Below are 18674 nucleotides of genomic sequence, written 5' to 3' on the forward strand. Positions count from 1 at the left end.
TATACATTGTTGTTGTTCACAGTGCTGAAATCTTCTACTTATTGCTAACTAAGATAAGCTCACTTTGGCTCTAAATCATCCCTGTGTTGCTGACAATCAGTCAAGTGACCAACCCCACTTTCCCATATTGCTCTAATGCCATGGATGATGCATTAATTGAGGAGAATGCGACCATTGTGATTTCATGTTAACAACATCCTGACACACGCTGCCTCTGGACATGCATCTTATTATGGTGATATTGTCTTCATTGCTTCCGCATATTAAATGAGGAATCACTTTCTCCTTTTTTTTGCTTTAGAATGTGATAATGGGTTACAACTTCTGACAGTCTTCTGTTGGCTACACTACTGACATTCAGTAGATTCAATAGAAATTAGCCTTGATGATTTGCTCATGATGTTACAGCATGTAATTGCAGTTGTAGACATAGGGCTTTTACACAACTATTTGGGTATTTAGTTTATACCAATTGAGAGGGGCCTCTAGCTATCTTATAGACACTTTTTGATGCTTCCCCTTATCGGCAAAATGTTAGATGCTTTATTATCTATGCAATACTATCATCTGTTCTTCAGTATGCAGTGTGACAGTTGAGTAGATGTCAGCATTGCCTCAGCTTTGGCATTGGATAGTAGTGAAGCAAAAATGTGTTTTCTTTATGCTTTTCCACCTACACTAACAAATATTGGGCATGATTTCTAACACTAAGGTGTCAAACAGTGGTCATTGTTTTCGATAGTAGCCACTTCAGGTTATGAAGCTGAGTATTACAACATAGCATTCACAACTATTGAGGAAAGTGTATGGCTTTGTCGTCTATCGAAAGATCTTGGTTTTGGACAACTATCTTCTACCACCATTTTTTACTGACAATCAGAGCGCATATGCACGCACAAAATTAATTTATTTTTCATATGTGGGCACGACACATTCAGGTGCATTATCATTATGTTAGGAAGAAAGGCTCCATGGAGGAGAGATTTCCTTGACCTATGTGCTGACACATGCCAATGTAGCAGATGGGCTTACCAAATCCCTTTTCAGGGTAGTCTGCTACACCCTATACACATTCACACCATTCACTTCAAGGGGGTTTGTTAGCCTTGGAAGTCTCTATGTGAATAGCCCTACACACGGGCACATTTTACCTTGTGCTGGCAATGGTTTTTTCCTCATGTGAACACACTCTTGTGTGTTAGCCACATCAACCCTAGAGCTAGGGCTATTTGTACTCATATACTCCACTCATTTCATATCATTATCATTGTAGGATTCCTCCCTCCGGCTTTTAAGGTGTGCAGGTGTAAGAACCTCCCCTTCTGATCTTATAATTATTCCCCTCTCTAAAATAAAAGAAAGATTCTATTTTACCCTGTTTTAGCCTAGAGAGAGAAAATGTCTAGAGGGAGGTAATTCAAAATTGAGATATTTTTGTATAAAAATCCTCCTAGTGTCTAAAATGGTTTCCCCTGAAACAAAAATTCAAAAAGAACTTTCCAATGTGCAATTGGAATTAATTAAAAATAGGTATAAAAGACCTTAGCCAATCAAGGTTCTTATGGACCAATAAGATTAATCCAAATGTAGGGAGGAGATAAATTTAAGAATAAAAGAAAATCCCCCAAAAATGAGTGAATGCTCACATAAGATGAAGAGTTGACTAAGGACAAGGTTTATTAGTTAAAAAAAGAAGAGATATTTATAGAAAATGATACATTTTTGACACCTCAGTGTGGGGATCTCCCCTCATGAAGGAGGTACCTATTTCACATGTGTGGAGGAGTTTTAAACTCATAAATAATTAGATATTTTTATCTCTCCTCTCTCCTGTTTCAACTAGATCCAAAAAGTAAGCTAAACTGACCCAAAAATGGTCAAAAATTGACCAAATTGATCTGGAAAATTCTAGAATCAGTTTGCTTGGTTAAAGGCTCATTTTTTGCTATAAATAGAAGCCTCCCCCTTTGTAAAAGGTTAATAGTGCACTATTACTCTACTCCTTTCCATAGAGCCAAATACATTGAATTCACTTGATAATTCAATTATTTTTGACTAAATCCTCTCCAAAAGAATTGGTGGCCACTCTTGATCCAAACAAGAGTAGAACCCTCAATCCCTCAAGCCAAAGGAAAGCTCATAAAACTCCATGTAAGCTAAAAATTCTACTTTTTAATTTCTAATCTATGGTTTTCTGATTTCTTTGCTTTTTGTTGATTAAAGTGAATCTTGATGTTATGCGTTGATGAAAAGGCCACCCCTTTCTCTTTCTTAAGAATTCAGCCTTTCTTTATCCTAAAACGAGTAACAAATAAATTGATTTAAACTTTTCTTATTGTTTACTCTTTAGAAAGTGAAAATTGAGTAGATTAGAGTACTTTACTTCAAATTGGGATTAATTTTAAATTGATATTAGAGTGTAAAAATTGAGAAATGGTCAGCCATACAAAGGAGGTTATGGTAAAGTTTTCTTAAATTTTATGGAAAATAAAGTTTATCTTTATGTTATTCTAAAAGAGTAATTTTCTCCGTTTGTGCATTCTAAAAGAAATATTTTTATTTAATCCATGTACATATTCACCTATGAATATCATGGATATCATTCATATTAATTATTGAAATTAACTACTATGCATAAAAAGATGCATATTGGAAATCTGTTTATTATAAAAGTGGTTTTTTCATTGAATTTAAATTCTATGCATAGAAAGATGCATAATGGAAATTTTTATTATAAAAGTATTATTTTTATTAAAATTAATTTTATGCATAAAAGATTTATTTTTATTTCAAAAGTGTTATTCTCATTAAAATTGATTTTATGCATAGAAAGATGCATAAAAGATTTATTTTTCTTTCAAAAGTGTTATTCTCATTAAAATTGATTTTATGCATAGAAAGATGCATAAAAATTTTATTTTTCTTTCAAAAATGTTATTCTCTTTAAAATTGATTTATGCATAGAAAGATGCATAAAGGATTTATTTTCTTTCAAAAGTGTTATTTTCATTAAAATTGATTTTATGCATAGAAAGGTGCATAAAAGATTTATTTTTATTTCAAAAGTGTTATTTTCATTAAAATTGATTTTATGCATAGAAAGATGCATAAAAAATTTATTTTTCTTTCAAAAGTGTTATTCTCTTTAAAATTGATTTTATGCATAGAAAGATGCATAAAGGATTTATTTTCTTTCAAAAGTGTTATTTTCATTAAAATTGATTTTATGCATAGAAAGATGCATAAAAGATTTATTTTTATTTCAAAAGTGTTATTTTCATTAAAATTTATTTTATGCATAGAAAGATGCATAAAGGATTTATTTTTCTTTCAAAAGTGTTATTCTCATTAAAATTGATTTTATGCATAAAAAGATGCATAAAGGATTTAATTTTCTTTCAAAAGTGTTATTTTTATTAAAATTGATTTTATGCATAGAAAGGTGCATAAAAGATTTATTTTTCTTTCAAAAGTGTTATTCTCTTTAAAATTGATTTTATGCATAGAAAGATGCATAAAAGATTTATTTTTCTTTCAAAAGTGTTATTCTCATTAAAATTGATTTTATGCATCTAGAAAGATGCATAAAGGATTTTTTTTTCTTTCAAAAGTGTTATATTCATTAAAATTGATTTTATGCATAGAAAGATGCATAAAAGATTTATTTTTCTTTTAAAAGTGTTATTCTCTTTAAAATTGATTTTATGCATAGAAAGATGCATAAAGGATTTATTTTTCTTTCAAAAGTGTTATTCTCATTATAATTGATTTTATGCATAGAAAGATGCATAAAGAATTTATTTTCATTAAAACTAATTTTATGCATAGAAAGATGCATAAAGGAATTATTTTTCTTTTAAAAGTGTTATTCCCACTGAAGTTGATTTTTATGCATAAATAGATGCGTAAAGAATCTTTATATCAAAAATATTCTCTTAAATTCTATGAATAGAGGTAACGAGATATGATGAGAATCAGATAAGTGTGAATGAATGAATGGGTGGTTGTGATGTGAATAGAGGTGATGAGATGTGAGGTGAATAGATGTGATGAGATGTGATGTGAATCAGATAGATGTGAATGGATGGATGTGCTGTGAATAGAGGTGATGAGATATGAAGTGAATAGATGTGATGTGAATCAGATAGATGTGAATGGATGGATGGATGTGATGTGAATAGAGGTGATGAGATGTGAGGTGAATAGATGTAACGGGATGTGATGAGAATCAGATAAGTGTGAATGAATGGATGGGCGGTTGTGATGCGAATAGAGGTGATGAGATGTGAGATGAGTACATGTGATAAGATGTGATGTGAATCAGATAGATGTGAATGAATGGATGAGATGTGATGTCATGTGAATGAGGATGTAAATGAATGATATGGGATATAAGTGGATGATATGTGATGAAAATGGATATAAATGTAAATGAATGATATGGGATATGAGTGGATGATATGTGATGAAAATGGATATAAATGTATAAGTGAAGATGGATGTGAATGTATATGTGAAAGAATTGATGTGAATGAGTATGTGAAAGAATGGATATAGATGTGTATATGAAAGAATGTGATGTGATGGAAAGAGATGTGATGTGTCATAAATATATATGGATGTGAATGTGATGGATACGAATGAATGTGAATGTGTGATGGATATGAATGAATGTGAATATGATGGATATGAATGAATGTGATGGGATGGGATGTGAATCGGGATAGATGTGAATGAATGAGATGTGAGGTAAAATGAATGAGATGTGTGTGAGTGAATGTTATGTGGTCTGAATGGATGAGATGTAAATGAATGTGATGTGATGAGATGTGGATATGGGTAGATGCGAGTGGATGAGATCTGATGCGGATAAATGTTTTTAGAAATTTTTTGAATTATGTTCCAATCAAGGTTCCTATGGACCAATAAGATTAAACCAAATGTAGGGAGGAGATAAATTAAAGAATAAAAGAAAATCTCCCAAAAATGAGTAAATGCTCACATAAGATGAAGAGTTGACTAAGGACAAGGTTTATTAGTTAAAAAAAGAAGAGATATTTAGAGGAAATGATGCATTTTTGACACCTCAGTGTGGGGATCTCCCCTCATGAAGGAGGTACCTATTTCACATGTGTGGAGGAGTTTTAAGCTCATAAATAATTAGATATTTTCATCTCTCCTCTCTCCTGTTTCAACTAGATCCAAAAAGTAAGCTAAACTGACCCAAAAATGGTCAAAAATTGACCAAATTGATTTGGAAAATTCTAGAATCAGTTTGCTTGGTTAGAGGCTCATTTTTTCCTATAAATAGAAGCCTCGCCCTTTGTAAAAGGTTAATAGTGAGATTTATTTTCTTTCAAAAGTGTTATTCTCTTTAAAATTGATTTTATGCATAGAAAGATGCATAAAATATTTATTTTCTTTCAAAAGTGTTATTCTCATTAAAATTGATTTTATGCATAGAAAGGTGCATAAAATATTTATTTTTCTTTCAAAAGTGTTATTCTCTTTAAAATTGATTTTGTGCATAGAAAGATGCATAAAGGATTTATTTTCTTTTAAAAGTGTTATTTTCATTAACATTGATTTTATGCATAGAAAGATGCATAAAAGATTTATTTTTATTTCAAAACTGTTATTTTCATTAAAATTGATTTTATGCATAGAAAGATGCATAAAAGATTTATTTTTCTTTCGAAAGTGTTATTCTCATTAAAATTGATTTTATGCATAGAAAGATGCATAAAGGATTTATTTTTATTTCAAAAGTGTTATTGTCATTAAAATTGATTTTATGCATAGAAAGATGCATAAAGGATTTATTTTTCTTTTAAAAGTGTTATTCTCATTAAAATTGATTTTATGCATAGAAAGATGCATAAAGGATTTATTTTTCTTTCAAAAGTGTTATTCTCATTAAAATTGATTTTATGCATAAAAAGATGCATAAAGGAATTATTTTTCTTTTAAAAGTGTTATTCCCACTGAAGTTGATTTTTATGCATAAATAGATGTGTAAAGAATCTTTATATCAAAAATTAAAATTCTCTTAAATTCTACATTTAAATTCTTTGAATAGATGTAACGAGATGTGATGAGAATCAGATAAGTGTGAATGAATGGATGGGTGGTTGTGATGTGAATAGAGGTGATGAGATGTGAGGTGAATAGATGTGATGAGATGTGATGTGAATCAGATAGATGTGAATGGATTGATGTGATGTGAATAGAGGTGATGAGATATGAAGTGAATAGATGTGATGTGAATCAGATAGGTGTGAATGGATGGATGGATGGATGTGATGTGAATAGAGGTGATGAGATGTGAGGTGAATAGATGTAACGAGATGTGATGAGAATCCGATAAGTGTGAATGAATGGATGGGTGGTTGTGATGTGAATAGAGGTGATGAGATGTGAGATGAGTACATGTGATAAGATGTGATGTAAATCAGATAGATGTGAATGAATGAATGAGATGTGATGTCATGTGAATCAGGATATAAATGAATGATATGGGATATGAGTGGATGATATGTGATGAAAATGGATGTAAATGTATAAGTGAAGAATGGATGTGAATGTATATGTGAAAGAATTGATGTGAATGAGTATGTGAAAGAATGGATATAGATGTGTATGTGAAAGAATGTGATGTGATGGAAAGAGATGTAATGTGTCATAAATATATGTGGATGTGAATGTGATGGATATGAATGAATGTGAATGTGATGGATATGAATGTGAATATGATGGATATGAATGAATGTGATGAGATGGGATGTGAATCGGGATAGTTGTGAATGAATGAATGTGATGTGATGGGATGTGAATCGGGATAGATGGGATGGGATGGGATGTGAATCGGGATAGATGTAAATGAATGTGAATATGATGGATATGAATGAATGTGATGTGTGTGATGGGATGTGAATCAGGATAGATGTGAATGAATGAGATGTGAGGTAAAATGAATGAGATGTGATGTGAGTGAATGTGATGTGGTCTGAATGGATGAGATGTGAATGAATGTGATGTGATGAGATGTGGATATGGGTAGATGTGAGTGGATGAGATCTGATGCGGATAAATGAGAAAAGATGGGATGAAATGGAAAATGATGTGATGAGAATGGGAATACACATGAAATAAATGAGAATTGATGTGGAATAAAGTGATGTGTGTGATGGGATGTGAATCAGGATAGATGTGAATGAATGAGATGTGAGGTAAAATGAATGAGATGTGATGTGAGTGAATGTGATGTGGTCTGAATGGATGAGATGTGAATGAATGTGATGTGATGAGATGTGGATATGGGTAGATGTGAGTGGATGAGATCTGATGCGGATAAATGAGAAAAGATGGGATGAAATGGAAAATGATGTGATGAGAATGGGAATACACATGAAATAAATGAGAATTGATGTGGAACAATGTGGAAAGACGAGAGTTCCTTATAGAAACTGTATTTATGACCTGTTTTTAAATGGTTGTTTTATGTCAAGAATGCTAGGGAAGCATTTTGACCGTCTTGTGAATGAGGTAGTGGAGACCTAGTCTGATAAAGTTACAACACCTGACCAAAAGTCAATGGAGGACGTCTCGCGTAGCAAGGTCGGCCGAGGTCTTGACCAGCCTCGGTTCGATTAAAATGGTGAGCTTTCGGTACGGTGGATGAGGGACTAAGGAAGCAGCCTCTGAGTGAAGCGCTAGGTTACCTACGAAGGATCCTAGAGGGTGTTGACCATACAGTGCTCGGGCTCTGGGTCACCGACGATACCCATGCGTGCGTCGAGGAAGATATTGAAACAAGGAGTAAGAGTTGTTTTCTGAATTCGGGCATGGATCTGGTTGATTGATCTTGCTGGTCCTCAACGGATGAGTCCATGGCTCTTTTATATATATCCGTTGGTTGACCTTGCTGATCTTCAACGGAGATTCCATTTTGATATGTGAATATATTGCCGGTTACTATGAGCTAGGAACTATTGAAAAGACCCCCTGAGTGGACAGGTGGTGAGTGTTCTGGTTTTGCCAATGATGCCATAGGTACACCGATGAAAGAATGATTGGAATTAAGGATTCAACCTGAGATTTTGAGGATTATGATTAGTGACTCTATGATTTCATTAAATGATTGTTTTAAAGACAGCTGATTTTGTGAAAAAGGCAATTTCATATTGGGTGTGTAAGTGGTGTGACTAATTTTAAGTTTGCATGAATACTCGGCTAGGGGGCCTGGGAACTCTTTTCCCTAGTACTTGAGACAAAATCTAACCAAATTCTTAATTGGATCCCATCACTACAGTGGTTGGGCGGTTGGCTAACCCACGTGACTGGATGGGGTTAGGGTGGACTGATGGATCCCTAAATTGAGACTCAATTCTGTTATGGTACAGTAAATCCTGGACAAAAATTGTTCTATGGAAAAGAATCAATGGATGTGCCTCTCAATGAGGAAAAAAGCGTTGGTCTCTATGATCCAAGTGCAATCTTTTCCCTGATCTGACTATGGGACTTACGGGTTCGGTCAGATCAGTTCAGTTAGTTAAGGCTTTTGACTATGTTAGAGAAAAATTCATCTTGGAAGAATCGCTCGTGCTTTTCGGGCAAGGGAAGTTTTTTCGGGTTCGGTTTTGGAAGAACCGATGGATTAGTCTCTTGTCCGGATATCTGTGGGGGCGAGGCCTCGAGTGAGGGACCCTACCCCGTGCAAGTAGTGGTACTTTCGCTGCTAGCACCCCTGAATTCGTTGCGTGGTGGGGACAGGGATCTCACAAGCATTGAGTACTTTCCAGCATCGAGCTTCGTCTCTCTCGCTCTCTAAGCTTGTATGCCATCATTGTGTGTGCACATGTGTCTGTGTGAGTGTGTAAAGCATCTTCTCCCTCATCAAAGACTTTTGAGCTCAATGTAAATTTGAAATGTATCCTTGAATTAGTACCATGGGCTATGAGGCAATACGCCATCTATAGTAAAGGATTCCCTTCACAAGCATAAAATCTCAAGTATCTTGTTTCCACCTCCAAAAAAAGGCTTAAGTTGCTAAGAAAGTAACAATGATGATGTCAAAGAAGCATGGGAAAGTATATCCATGACAAAGGCACATTAATAATATGAAGTCCCAAGGGAAAGGTCAACAGTATTTTATTATGATTATGATTCCTTCATCACCCCTTTTTGTTAGAATGATTATAACAAGCCATGTTGAAATCCTATTGCTTGCCCTTGCATGCCAAGTTTCTTTTCTCTTACATTTTTACTTTGAAATTTACTAGCATGCCTAGAGTGGTAACTTGATATTCATCTATGATTTATAGTGCTAGGAGACACACTAGCATTTGTGTTCAAATTAGATGAGTGTCAGATTGTCAAAGAGAGAAGGTTGGAGCATATGAGCATCACTTTAATGAATGAGGCATTGGCACATGGATGAGACAAAAGACAAAATAAGTCAAAAAAGAAATTTTCATTTAGTGTTGAATCAAAGAAGGAGATATGATGGCTTAGCATTTGAGGTATTGAAGGAAACACATGAGGTCTTAGCTTAAATATTTAATAGAACTCTGTGCATCACAAAGGTAATGAAGGATTAAATAAATGGCAACAAGAAGTGGGAACATTTAAAATGTAAAGGAATTTTGGTGGATACTTGAAGTCCATTAAGTACATGCTTGGTTGTTCCCTAGCGTGCCTCTACTCGGTCTCCTTGCCCATTTTGCATGGGTGAAGTAGAAAGAAAAAACAAAGGAAAGGGTGTAGGAAAAAATATGGGGACAAAGGCATGGAAAAGGGTCCAAAGGATAAAAACAAGCACATGGCCATTAAGAAGGGAAAGGGTGGTAGAAATAGAAAGGAGAATTCTAATCAAGTGGGGGTTAAAGGAAAGGGTGAAGTAGAAAGAAAAAACAAAGGAAAGGGTGTAGGAAATAAGGAAAAAGATGGGGAAAAAGGCATGGAAAAGGGTCCAAAGGATAAAAACAAGCATGTGGCCATTGAGAAGGGAAAGGGTGGTAGAAATAGAAAGGAGAATTATAATCAAGTGGGGGCCAAAGGGAAAAGGAAGAGTGAAAACCAGAAAAATGGAAAGGAGATGCTTATTTTTACGATGGGGTCATGATAATAATGGTAGCAGAGGCTATTATAGCCAAGAGGCAACCATATAGCAAAGGTGACAAAAGTGAGGAAGAAGAGACAGATGCACAATGGGTTTGGTGAAGTCATGTCGTGCAACATGTCGGGAGTGCTCAATAATAAAGACAAGGAAGATTCAAAGCTTGTCATTCTATATCTATTAGGAATATCCACTATTGCCTGATCCATGCATTTATATGGTTCTTTGATTGCTTACTATTGGGGTATTTATTATGCTCAAGGAAACCTTAAATAGGGGTTTTTGTGAGGTCCATGCATGCAGGTGACATATTCCTTTTATAGGAAATAAATCCCCTATTTTGATGTTTTGATGTGGGGACCATGTTTGGTCATGCCTTGTTGAGGTGGGTGGGGAGAGTCTTTAGACCATTTCCCCACTAAGAAGTCTAAACTTTTCTGGTCAAGAGGGCCCATATAGTGGGTAAATCCTTCTTTGAGGTTGGCCTTTCAGCAGGGTTTTAATCCTATTGGGACTGCTTGGTTTTGGATCCTTTCTAGTTGGGTACATGATGGTAGCAAAGCAACCATTAGCATGGGAGGGAGGCCCTAGCTGGTGGTGAACTGGCTCGCACTAGCAAAGTGTATTATGCCTAGTCCGTAGGTGAGTGGGTGGATGGGTAGCTCCAAGATCAGAGGCTCACTTCTGTTATCTCATGTTCAGTCCTGTTGGTGGGATCGGGGACTACTGTTTTGTTTATGCACAGTCCTAAGATCAAAGGCTCACTTTTGTTATTTCATGCTCAGTCCCAAGATCACACGCTCACTTTAGTTATTTCATGCTCAATCCTATTAGTGGGATCGAGAACTATTGTTTTGTTTATGCACACTAGTAATAGTTACTTTTGCGGATATTAAAATAGTATTACCTCTAATTTCATTGCCTATTATCTTATGAGGGTTTGTTGTCAAACAATACAGGATAGCCTAGCATTCGGAACCTAGTCCAAATGAGGGTATGACATTCTAGTAGGTCTTCTTTGCATGTAGGGACCCTATCACGGGAGTGAGAATTTTCAGAATATTTTATCATGGGAATGAATCCAATTAATTATGTGTGATGCATGGTTCATGTGTGAAGCATGGTAGTGAATGATTTCCATTTGTTAGAATTAATTTTTGTGAGTTTCCAAAGTAATTGTGATCTAACATTGTGGACTATGTTGAGTATAGATCATGAGTTTGGGACAACCAAGATGGACTGTGGACAAGATTATCTAGCCAAGCACATGTGTGCTAAATATTTAATTTTGTATGGTTTGGCTCATTGTACATATATTGGGCAAGGTTTATTTTTGATGAGAATCTTTAAAAGCATTGGACTAAGGTTCAATTTTGTAAAAACCCCAATTTTGGAAAAGCTATGCTATTTATGGCTCCAAGGGCTAAATTTATTAATATGATTTAAATACCGCGTGTGGGAGTAGAGCCATACACGTCGAGAGGGAGATTGCACCTAATCTTGTGTTCTTTGATTTTCATGCTCTTGATTTATGCTTTGATGTTATGGTTTATTTCTTTTATTATTTAATTTGTGGAATAATTTAATCTCCATGTACCATGGTCTTGTAATAGACCCTTTACCTTGTGCATTGTAAAGGTGTTATTTTTCTAGTAGGAATTTAGGCGGGGGTCTCTTTGGAACAACTTGGTGCACCTAAGGTAGAGGCCACTGATATTCATGTCAATGACATCAAAAGATGAAATTAAAACTCTCATGTATTTTAAGTGCTTCAATCCTTGTAAATGATGTGCAATTGTATGGAAAGTTTGTAGTTATGCATACACATCAATTGAAAGAGTTACTTGTTCTTGAATGACCATTCATGAAGCAAACAACATTCACCATCAATTGGGCAACATCAAATGTGAATATGGAAATCACTTCCAACTTTGAAATCTCCCATGTTACGCACACTACACTCCAAAAGCATTCACTCCTTGGGTTTTGCAAGGAGGAAGCCTCTACATCAACAAGTTCCCAACCTTCTAAAGCTTCCCCTTCATCAAAACCATCTTTGACCACCATCCAAGATGCTTCTACCTCCAAGAAGCCGACCACTTGCAACACAAAGGCTGCTAAGAAAACACCTACCCAACCATAAGTGGGTACCAAAGACTACATCTAAGCCCCTAGCTCACCCCACTCCCTCCTCGATGTTAAAAAACATGGATCTAGGGCAGCTCATAGCAAGTAATTGAAGGCATGATTAAGAATAATAATGAGATAATTAAGAAATTAAATAAGATGTTAACAATAAATTGATATTCTCACAAAATGTCACATAATCTATCTTATCTTAGAGTTGATTTGGGTACATCCTGTTATAGCTCTCATGGAGATCCCGCTCACACTACATGTGCCTCCTTGCACTTTCCATGTGCTACCTTTTTGACCTTCGACTTCACCTTTTACAAATGACCATACAAATCAACCGTTGCCAATGTACCCTTCGTTTACTCCTTTTCTAATGTGCATTCTCCTTATCTTGCTCATGTGACTCACTCCCTACCTTCCTTGTGCTCCATGGCACCACATTTCTCAACACTCGGCAAAGAAGCCTTGTCGAAAAAGAAAGCCACGGAATCCTAAAGCTTCATTGTCCCAGCCCCCACCAAAGGTCATCTATCATTGGGTGCATACATCCAACATCGAGTCCATTGAGAAAGACATGAAGGCTAAAGCCTTAACATTGGCCACTCCAAGGCAAAATAGAAAAAAATCCCCTATCATAGGTGGTAAAGTAGGCAAGTACAGCTAGATGGATCCGAGTTAAGTTGCTACGTATGCAAGCCTTCTAAAAGGCTGTAAAATGGATTTTGATTCCAAAGCCCAAATCATGCCAAGAAAAAGTCCCCTTCACAAGCCTCATCTTCCACAAAACCTAAAGCTCAACTCCTTGTTCCACAGATGGTCTGGTGATATATAGAAGTCTCCCATTTTTTACCAAGATTAGGAAGGAGAGAGTGCAAACCACAAGATGCCTTTGAGGCACCTCTTATTACTACACCATCCCAAATCACTTCACTACCAAATTAACAACCACAAGTAACTTGGTCACGTTGGTGGACCACCTTCAGCTATCCATTAAGCCTAAGGGGATGAAGCTTAAGGTTGATTAGGAAGGGGTGCCCATGCTTGAACACTTTAACTAACTATTTTTTAAAGTTTGAAAGATAGACTTTGAATGCTACCTTTAAAAAAAAATGAGAGTTTAGAGAAGTGGAAAAAATTTGAAATTCAAAACAACCTTAGAATTGTCTCTCCTTGTCATGATGGGAAAAATTATCTCCATTCTCAGAGAATAATCTCTCTCTCTCTCTCTCTCTCTCTCTCTCTCTCCCCTTTATTCTCGCTCTTCCTCCTTGTCATGATGGGAAAAAATTATCTCCATTCTCAGAGAATAATCTCTCTCTCTCTCTCTCTCTCTCTCTCTCTCTCTCTCTCTCTCTCTCTCTCTCTCTCTCTCTCTCTCTATAAAATATGCTTCTTATTCTCCCCCTCCTCCTTACATTAATGCAGACTCTATTTGAATCTTTCCCTCCTTTATTTTATTCAACATGACTACTTTGTTCAAAAGCTACTCTCCTCTCTGTGTTTCTAATTTCAAGGAATTTGAATGGCTCCTCAAGCTTCAAGTAAGTGACCATTCATCATTTATACTTTTTTCAATGGCACACATAGCAAGCAATCTTCACACACATCTCTTAATTTAATCTATGCATAATAAATATGGTTCTTATATTCAATAGATAAATATGGTTCTTATATTCTTATATGGTTTTTCAATGGCACACATAGCAAGCAATCTTCACACACATCTCTTAATTTAATCTATGCATAATAAATATGGTTCTTATATTCAATAGAGCCACCATTAACCCACACACAATTTGATGTTTTCTATTTGCTTCTTCTCCACAATACCAATTTTAAGCATTTATGCTTTTCTCAAAACCATGTACACCACCTACCCATGTACCAATCCCCCTCTCCTCCCTCCACACACACAATTACCATAATCATGATCTATGCATAATACATGTGTTAACCCATTCTTAGGGTTAACAAGAGCTACTACCATTATCTTATATTAAGGAGTCAAGGTAGATATACTGAAAGGTCATACATTCAAGATATGAAATATACTTACAAGCCCAATATCCAATGCTAGTGCACATGGACTATGTGGGGTTGCCCATCCTTGCCAAGCATTGGTAGCTTTGGATCTTAAGCCAATATTTTTGAGTCAAAAGAAGGTTTACCCACTGAGCCAAATCGTTTTACCACAACTAGAGGTGTAGATCCACAACCCTAGCCCCCCTACTCTAGCTCTATCCCTACCGCTAAAAAATATGGCCCTTTGACTAAATCTTTACTTGGCTAAATAAGATTTGGCTCTTCAGCCAAATCTTCCTACCATAAGCTAGAGATTACACCCACAACCCTAGGTCCTCAGGCTTTAGGGCTAAAGTTTCACTTTGATCTAAAGTTATCTCATGTATTAACAAGAAGCAACCTACAGTTGCTCTTTCCTCTATTGAGACTAAGTACAAAGTGGCATTGCCTTTTGTGAGACACTTTGGCTGAGGAGGCTTTTGGGAGACATGGGGGCAATACAAGAGAAACCTAAAAAGATACAATTTAACAATATGAGTTGCATGGAGATTGCCAAGAATCCTTTGTTTGATGCTTGCACAAAGCATATTAAGGTTTAATATCACTTTATGCATGAGCTTATCCTTGATAGAGAGGTGGATTTGATCTATTGACTAGCAAAGGACAACTATGCAGCTATCTTCACCAAAGCTCCATGAAAGAAGGCCTTGGAGCAACATCTTCATTGGTATTACATTGGACGTAGTTCACCTTTGGAGTGAACATTGAGGGGGCAGGGGGAGGGGGGGTTGGGTATCAGTATTCCACCCTTATGTTACTACATAGGTATCGGCTCACTCTATCTTGTAGTCCTCCATATGAGAAGAAGGCATTTATAAAGGAGCACAATTATTTGGTAGGTTCTCATTTAAAGCACATTGAGGTTTAATATCACTTTGTGCATGGGCTTATCATTGATGAAGAGGTGGTTTTGATCTATTGGCCACCAAAGGACAACTGTTGTGCAGCTATCTTCACCAGATATCCATGAAGGAAGGCCTTGGAGCAACATCTTCATCAGCATTGCATTGAACCAAAATGGTAGTTCCCATTTGGGGCGAATTTTGAGGGGGGGGGATGGGGGGAGTTGATATCAATCCTCCTCCACCCTTAGTTTACTACATAGGTATCAGTTCACTTTATCTTGTAGCCCTCCCATATGAGGAGAAGGCATTCATGAGGATCATAATTGTTTGGTATGTCTTGATTTAAGTGTTGCCATATTTCTAGAGAAAATTTTTGGAGAAATCTAGCACATAGATAGTTAGGAGGCAATTTTCCGACATGCAAATGCACCAATAAATGGTACCCTGGTTAATAGGGTGGCTCCAGGGGTTGCAAGGAACAATATGTCTCACGATGGTGTTTGGGAGGATTATCAATCCCCCTAGCCCAAAGGGGCATCATACAACGGCCTTTATAGTTTCCATGGCCCAATTATCTAAGTGGTTCTTTGGTGGTCATTTAATGAGCATGTGCCATTAAAAGCATGTGCAAGAGCTATATTAGGGCATGATTCTTTTTGTCCTATATTATCACTTTGCCCTTGGTTTTCTACGTAGTTTTTATGGCCCTTTTTCCACTCAATAATCAAAGATTTCTTACCAAAGCACACAATTGGGAAGCAACTGCTATCTATTGTAATGTGTTTAGAGTAATTAGAATTTTTTATTTTCCATATTCTCTTTGTTACTTTTTAACAAAGATTCTATTTTCTATTGTATATAATTCTTACAAGCCAGGCCACATAGAGCTTTAGCTTGGGAGAGGTATGCCCAAGTGGGGAGGCCAAACCTCAAATGTAATATGAATGGAAGAGGTCCTTACTATATAAGTGAACATGAGAAACCTCATATGATATCTTATCATGACATACACATGTATCTTTGAGAGCTTAAGCTCCCTAGCTATAGTGATGACTCCCTTAGTCTTCTTGGTGTGAGTACACTCAAGTGGTGATCCCTTGTATGAGCTACATTCTCCCTTTGTTATAGCAATGATCCATCCATTTGAGATAGTCCTCCATTCAAGGCCCTGTCCACATCTATGTAATATGTGTATATATGGGATAATAAATCATTGGGCTATTGCAAGAGGATAACCATGTGTGGAGAATTGAATTGTTAATATCTAAGTTCTTAATGACAATGCATGTGATCACTTCTACATCAATGCCAACATGTGTTGTTAGAGGTCCTTCTTACAAATGGAGAGAAGGACCCATGCATCTTGAAGTTTCAAGAGACCTTGAAGCAATTTAGAAGAACACCCCAAATAGAGTTAAGGAGCGTAAGAAAGCCTTGTTGTCAGTTGAAAGTCTTGATGTGGGAAATGTAGCTTGAAAAAGGAGAACTCATGCCACAAAGTAGGTTTTGCACTATCTTTTAGTTCATTGGTTCTTACTAAAATAGTGTTATGAATTTTTAAAAATGATTCTATAGGAATTCCTTTAAGAGACTTTCGGGTATAACAATGATGGGTGGAGAGGTTTGTTGCGTGCTTGCGTAAAGCGGTTGGACCCTATGGCCCTTCTTTGTGATCCAACTTGTGTAAAGCGGCGGTTGGACCCTATGGCCCTTCTTTGTGATCCAACTTGCAAAGTAATGACAAATGAAGTTATGTTGGAGTTCATAGACCTTTTGAGCTCAATGTACATTTGAAATGTGTCCTTGAATCAGTACCATGGGCTATGAGGCAATACACCATCTAGTAAAGGATGGCCTTCGCAAGCGTAAAATCTCAAGTAACTTGTTTCCTCCACCTCCAAAAAGAGGCTTAGGCTGCTAAGAAAGTAAAAATGATGATGTCAAAGAAGCATGGGAAAGTATATCCATGACAAAGGCACATTGATAATATGAAGTCCCAAGGGTCAATAGTATTTTAATATGATTATGATTCCTTCATCACCCCTTTTTGTTGGAATGATTACAACAAGCCATGTTGAAATCCTATTGCTTGCCCTTGCATGCCAAGTTTCTTTTCTCTTACATTTTTAATTTGAAATTTACTAGCATGCCTAGAGTGGCAACTTGCTATTCATCTATGATTTATAGTGCTAAGAGACACACTAGCATTTGTGTTCAAATTAGATAAGTGTTAGATTGTCAAAGGGAGACGGTTGGACCATATGAGCATCACCTTACTTAATGAGGCATTGGCACATGCATGAGAAAGAATCTAAAATAATTCAAAGAATAATTTTCATTTAGTGTTGAATCAAAGAAGGAGATATGGTGGCTTAGCATTTGAGGTATTAAAGGAAACACATGAGGTCTTAGCTTGAATATTTAATAGAATTCCGTGCATCACAAAGGTAATGCAGGATCAGATAAATAACAACAAAAGAAGTGGGAACATTTAAAATGTAAAGGAATTTAGGTGGATACTTGAAGTCCATTTAGTGCATGCTTGGCTGTCCCTAAGGTGCCTCTACTTTCTCTCTTTGCCCATTTTGCATCGGCGAAGAAGAAAGAAAAGACAAAGGAGAGGGTGTAGGAAATAAGAAAAAAGATGGGGAAAAAGGCATGGAAAAGGGTCCAAAGGATAAAAACAAGCGTGTGGTCATTGAGAAGGGAAAGGGTGATAGAAATAGAAAGGATAATTCTAATCAAGTGGGGGCCAAAGGGAAAGGGAAGAGTGAAAACCAACAAAATGGAAAGGAGATGCTTATTACGATGGGGTCATGATAATAATGGTAGAGGCTATCTTTAAAAAAAAAAATAAAGTTTGGCTGGAATTAAATAGAACAACACACACACCGTACATGCCGCTACTTGGAGAGCGGGGACTCGAATCCATGACCTCGGTACTTCCGAGAACCACCTTAACCGGTGGTCAGAAATGGTAGAGGCTATCATAGCCAAGGAAAAACCATATAGTGATGGTGATAAAAGTGAGGAAGAAGAGACAAATGCACAATGGGTTGGTGGAGTCATGTCATGCAACATGTTGGGAATGCCTGATAATAATAAAGACAAGGAAGATTCAAAGCTTGTCATTCTATATCCACTATTTCCTGATCCATGCATTCATATGGGTCTTTGATTACTTACTGAAGTGCCACTTTAACTTGGTAGCTTGAGGAACCATAAATCTAATGGATTAACAAGCATCCATTATCGGAGCGGAGGTTTTAGCCTTTATGTAGAAGCAAGCACACTTTCTCTCTCATCATTTACTCCTTTCATCATCTCTCTCTATTGTAGCAAGAAAAGGGGATATTGCATTAACACTCCACTAACTGTTCAACCAATCGGAAACTACTCTAATTTTTCATTTATTTTAATTTTTACCAAATCTTATGCTTATTCATGCTACGCAAGAGTAAAAACCTTAAAAAACAAGCAATACATATCTGACA

This window comes from Cibotium barometz, chromosome 53, assembly GCF_041138505.1.
Source record: "Cibotium barometz isolate CiBa-2024 chromosome 53, ASM4113850v1, whole genome shotgun sequence".
Taxonomy (NCBI): Eukaryota; Viridiplantae; Streptophyta; class Polypodiopsida; order Cyatheales; family Cibotiaceae; genus Cibotium; species Cibotium barometz.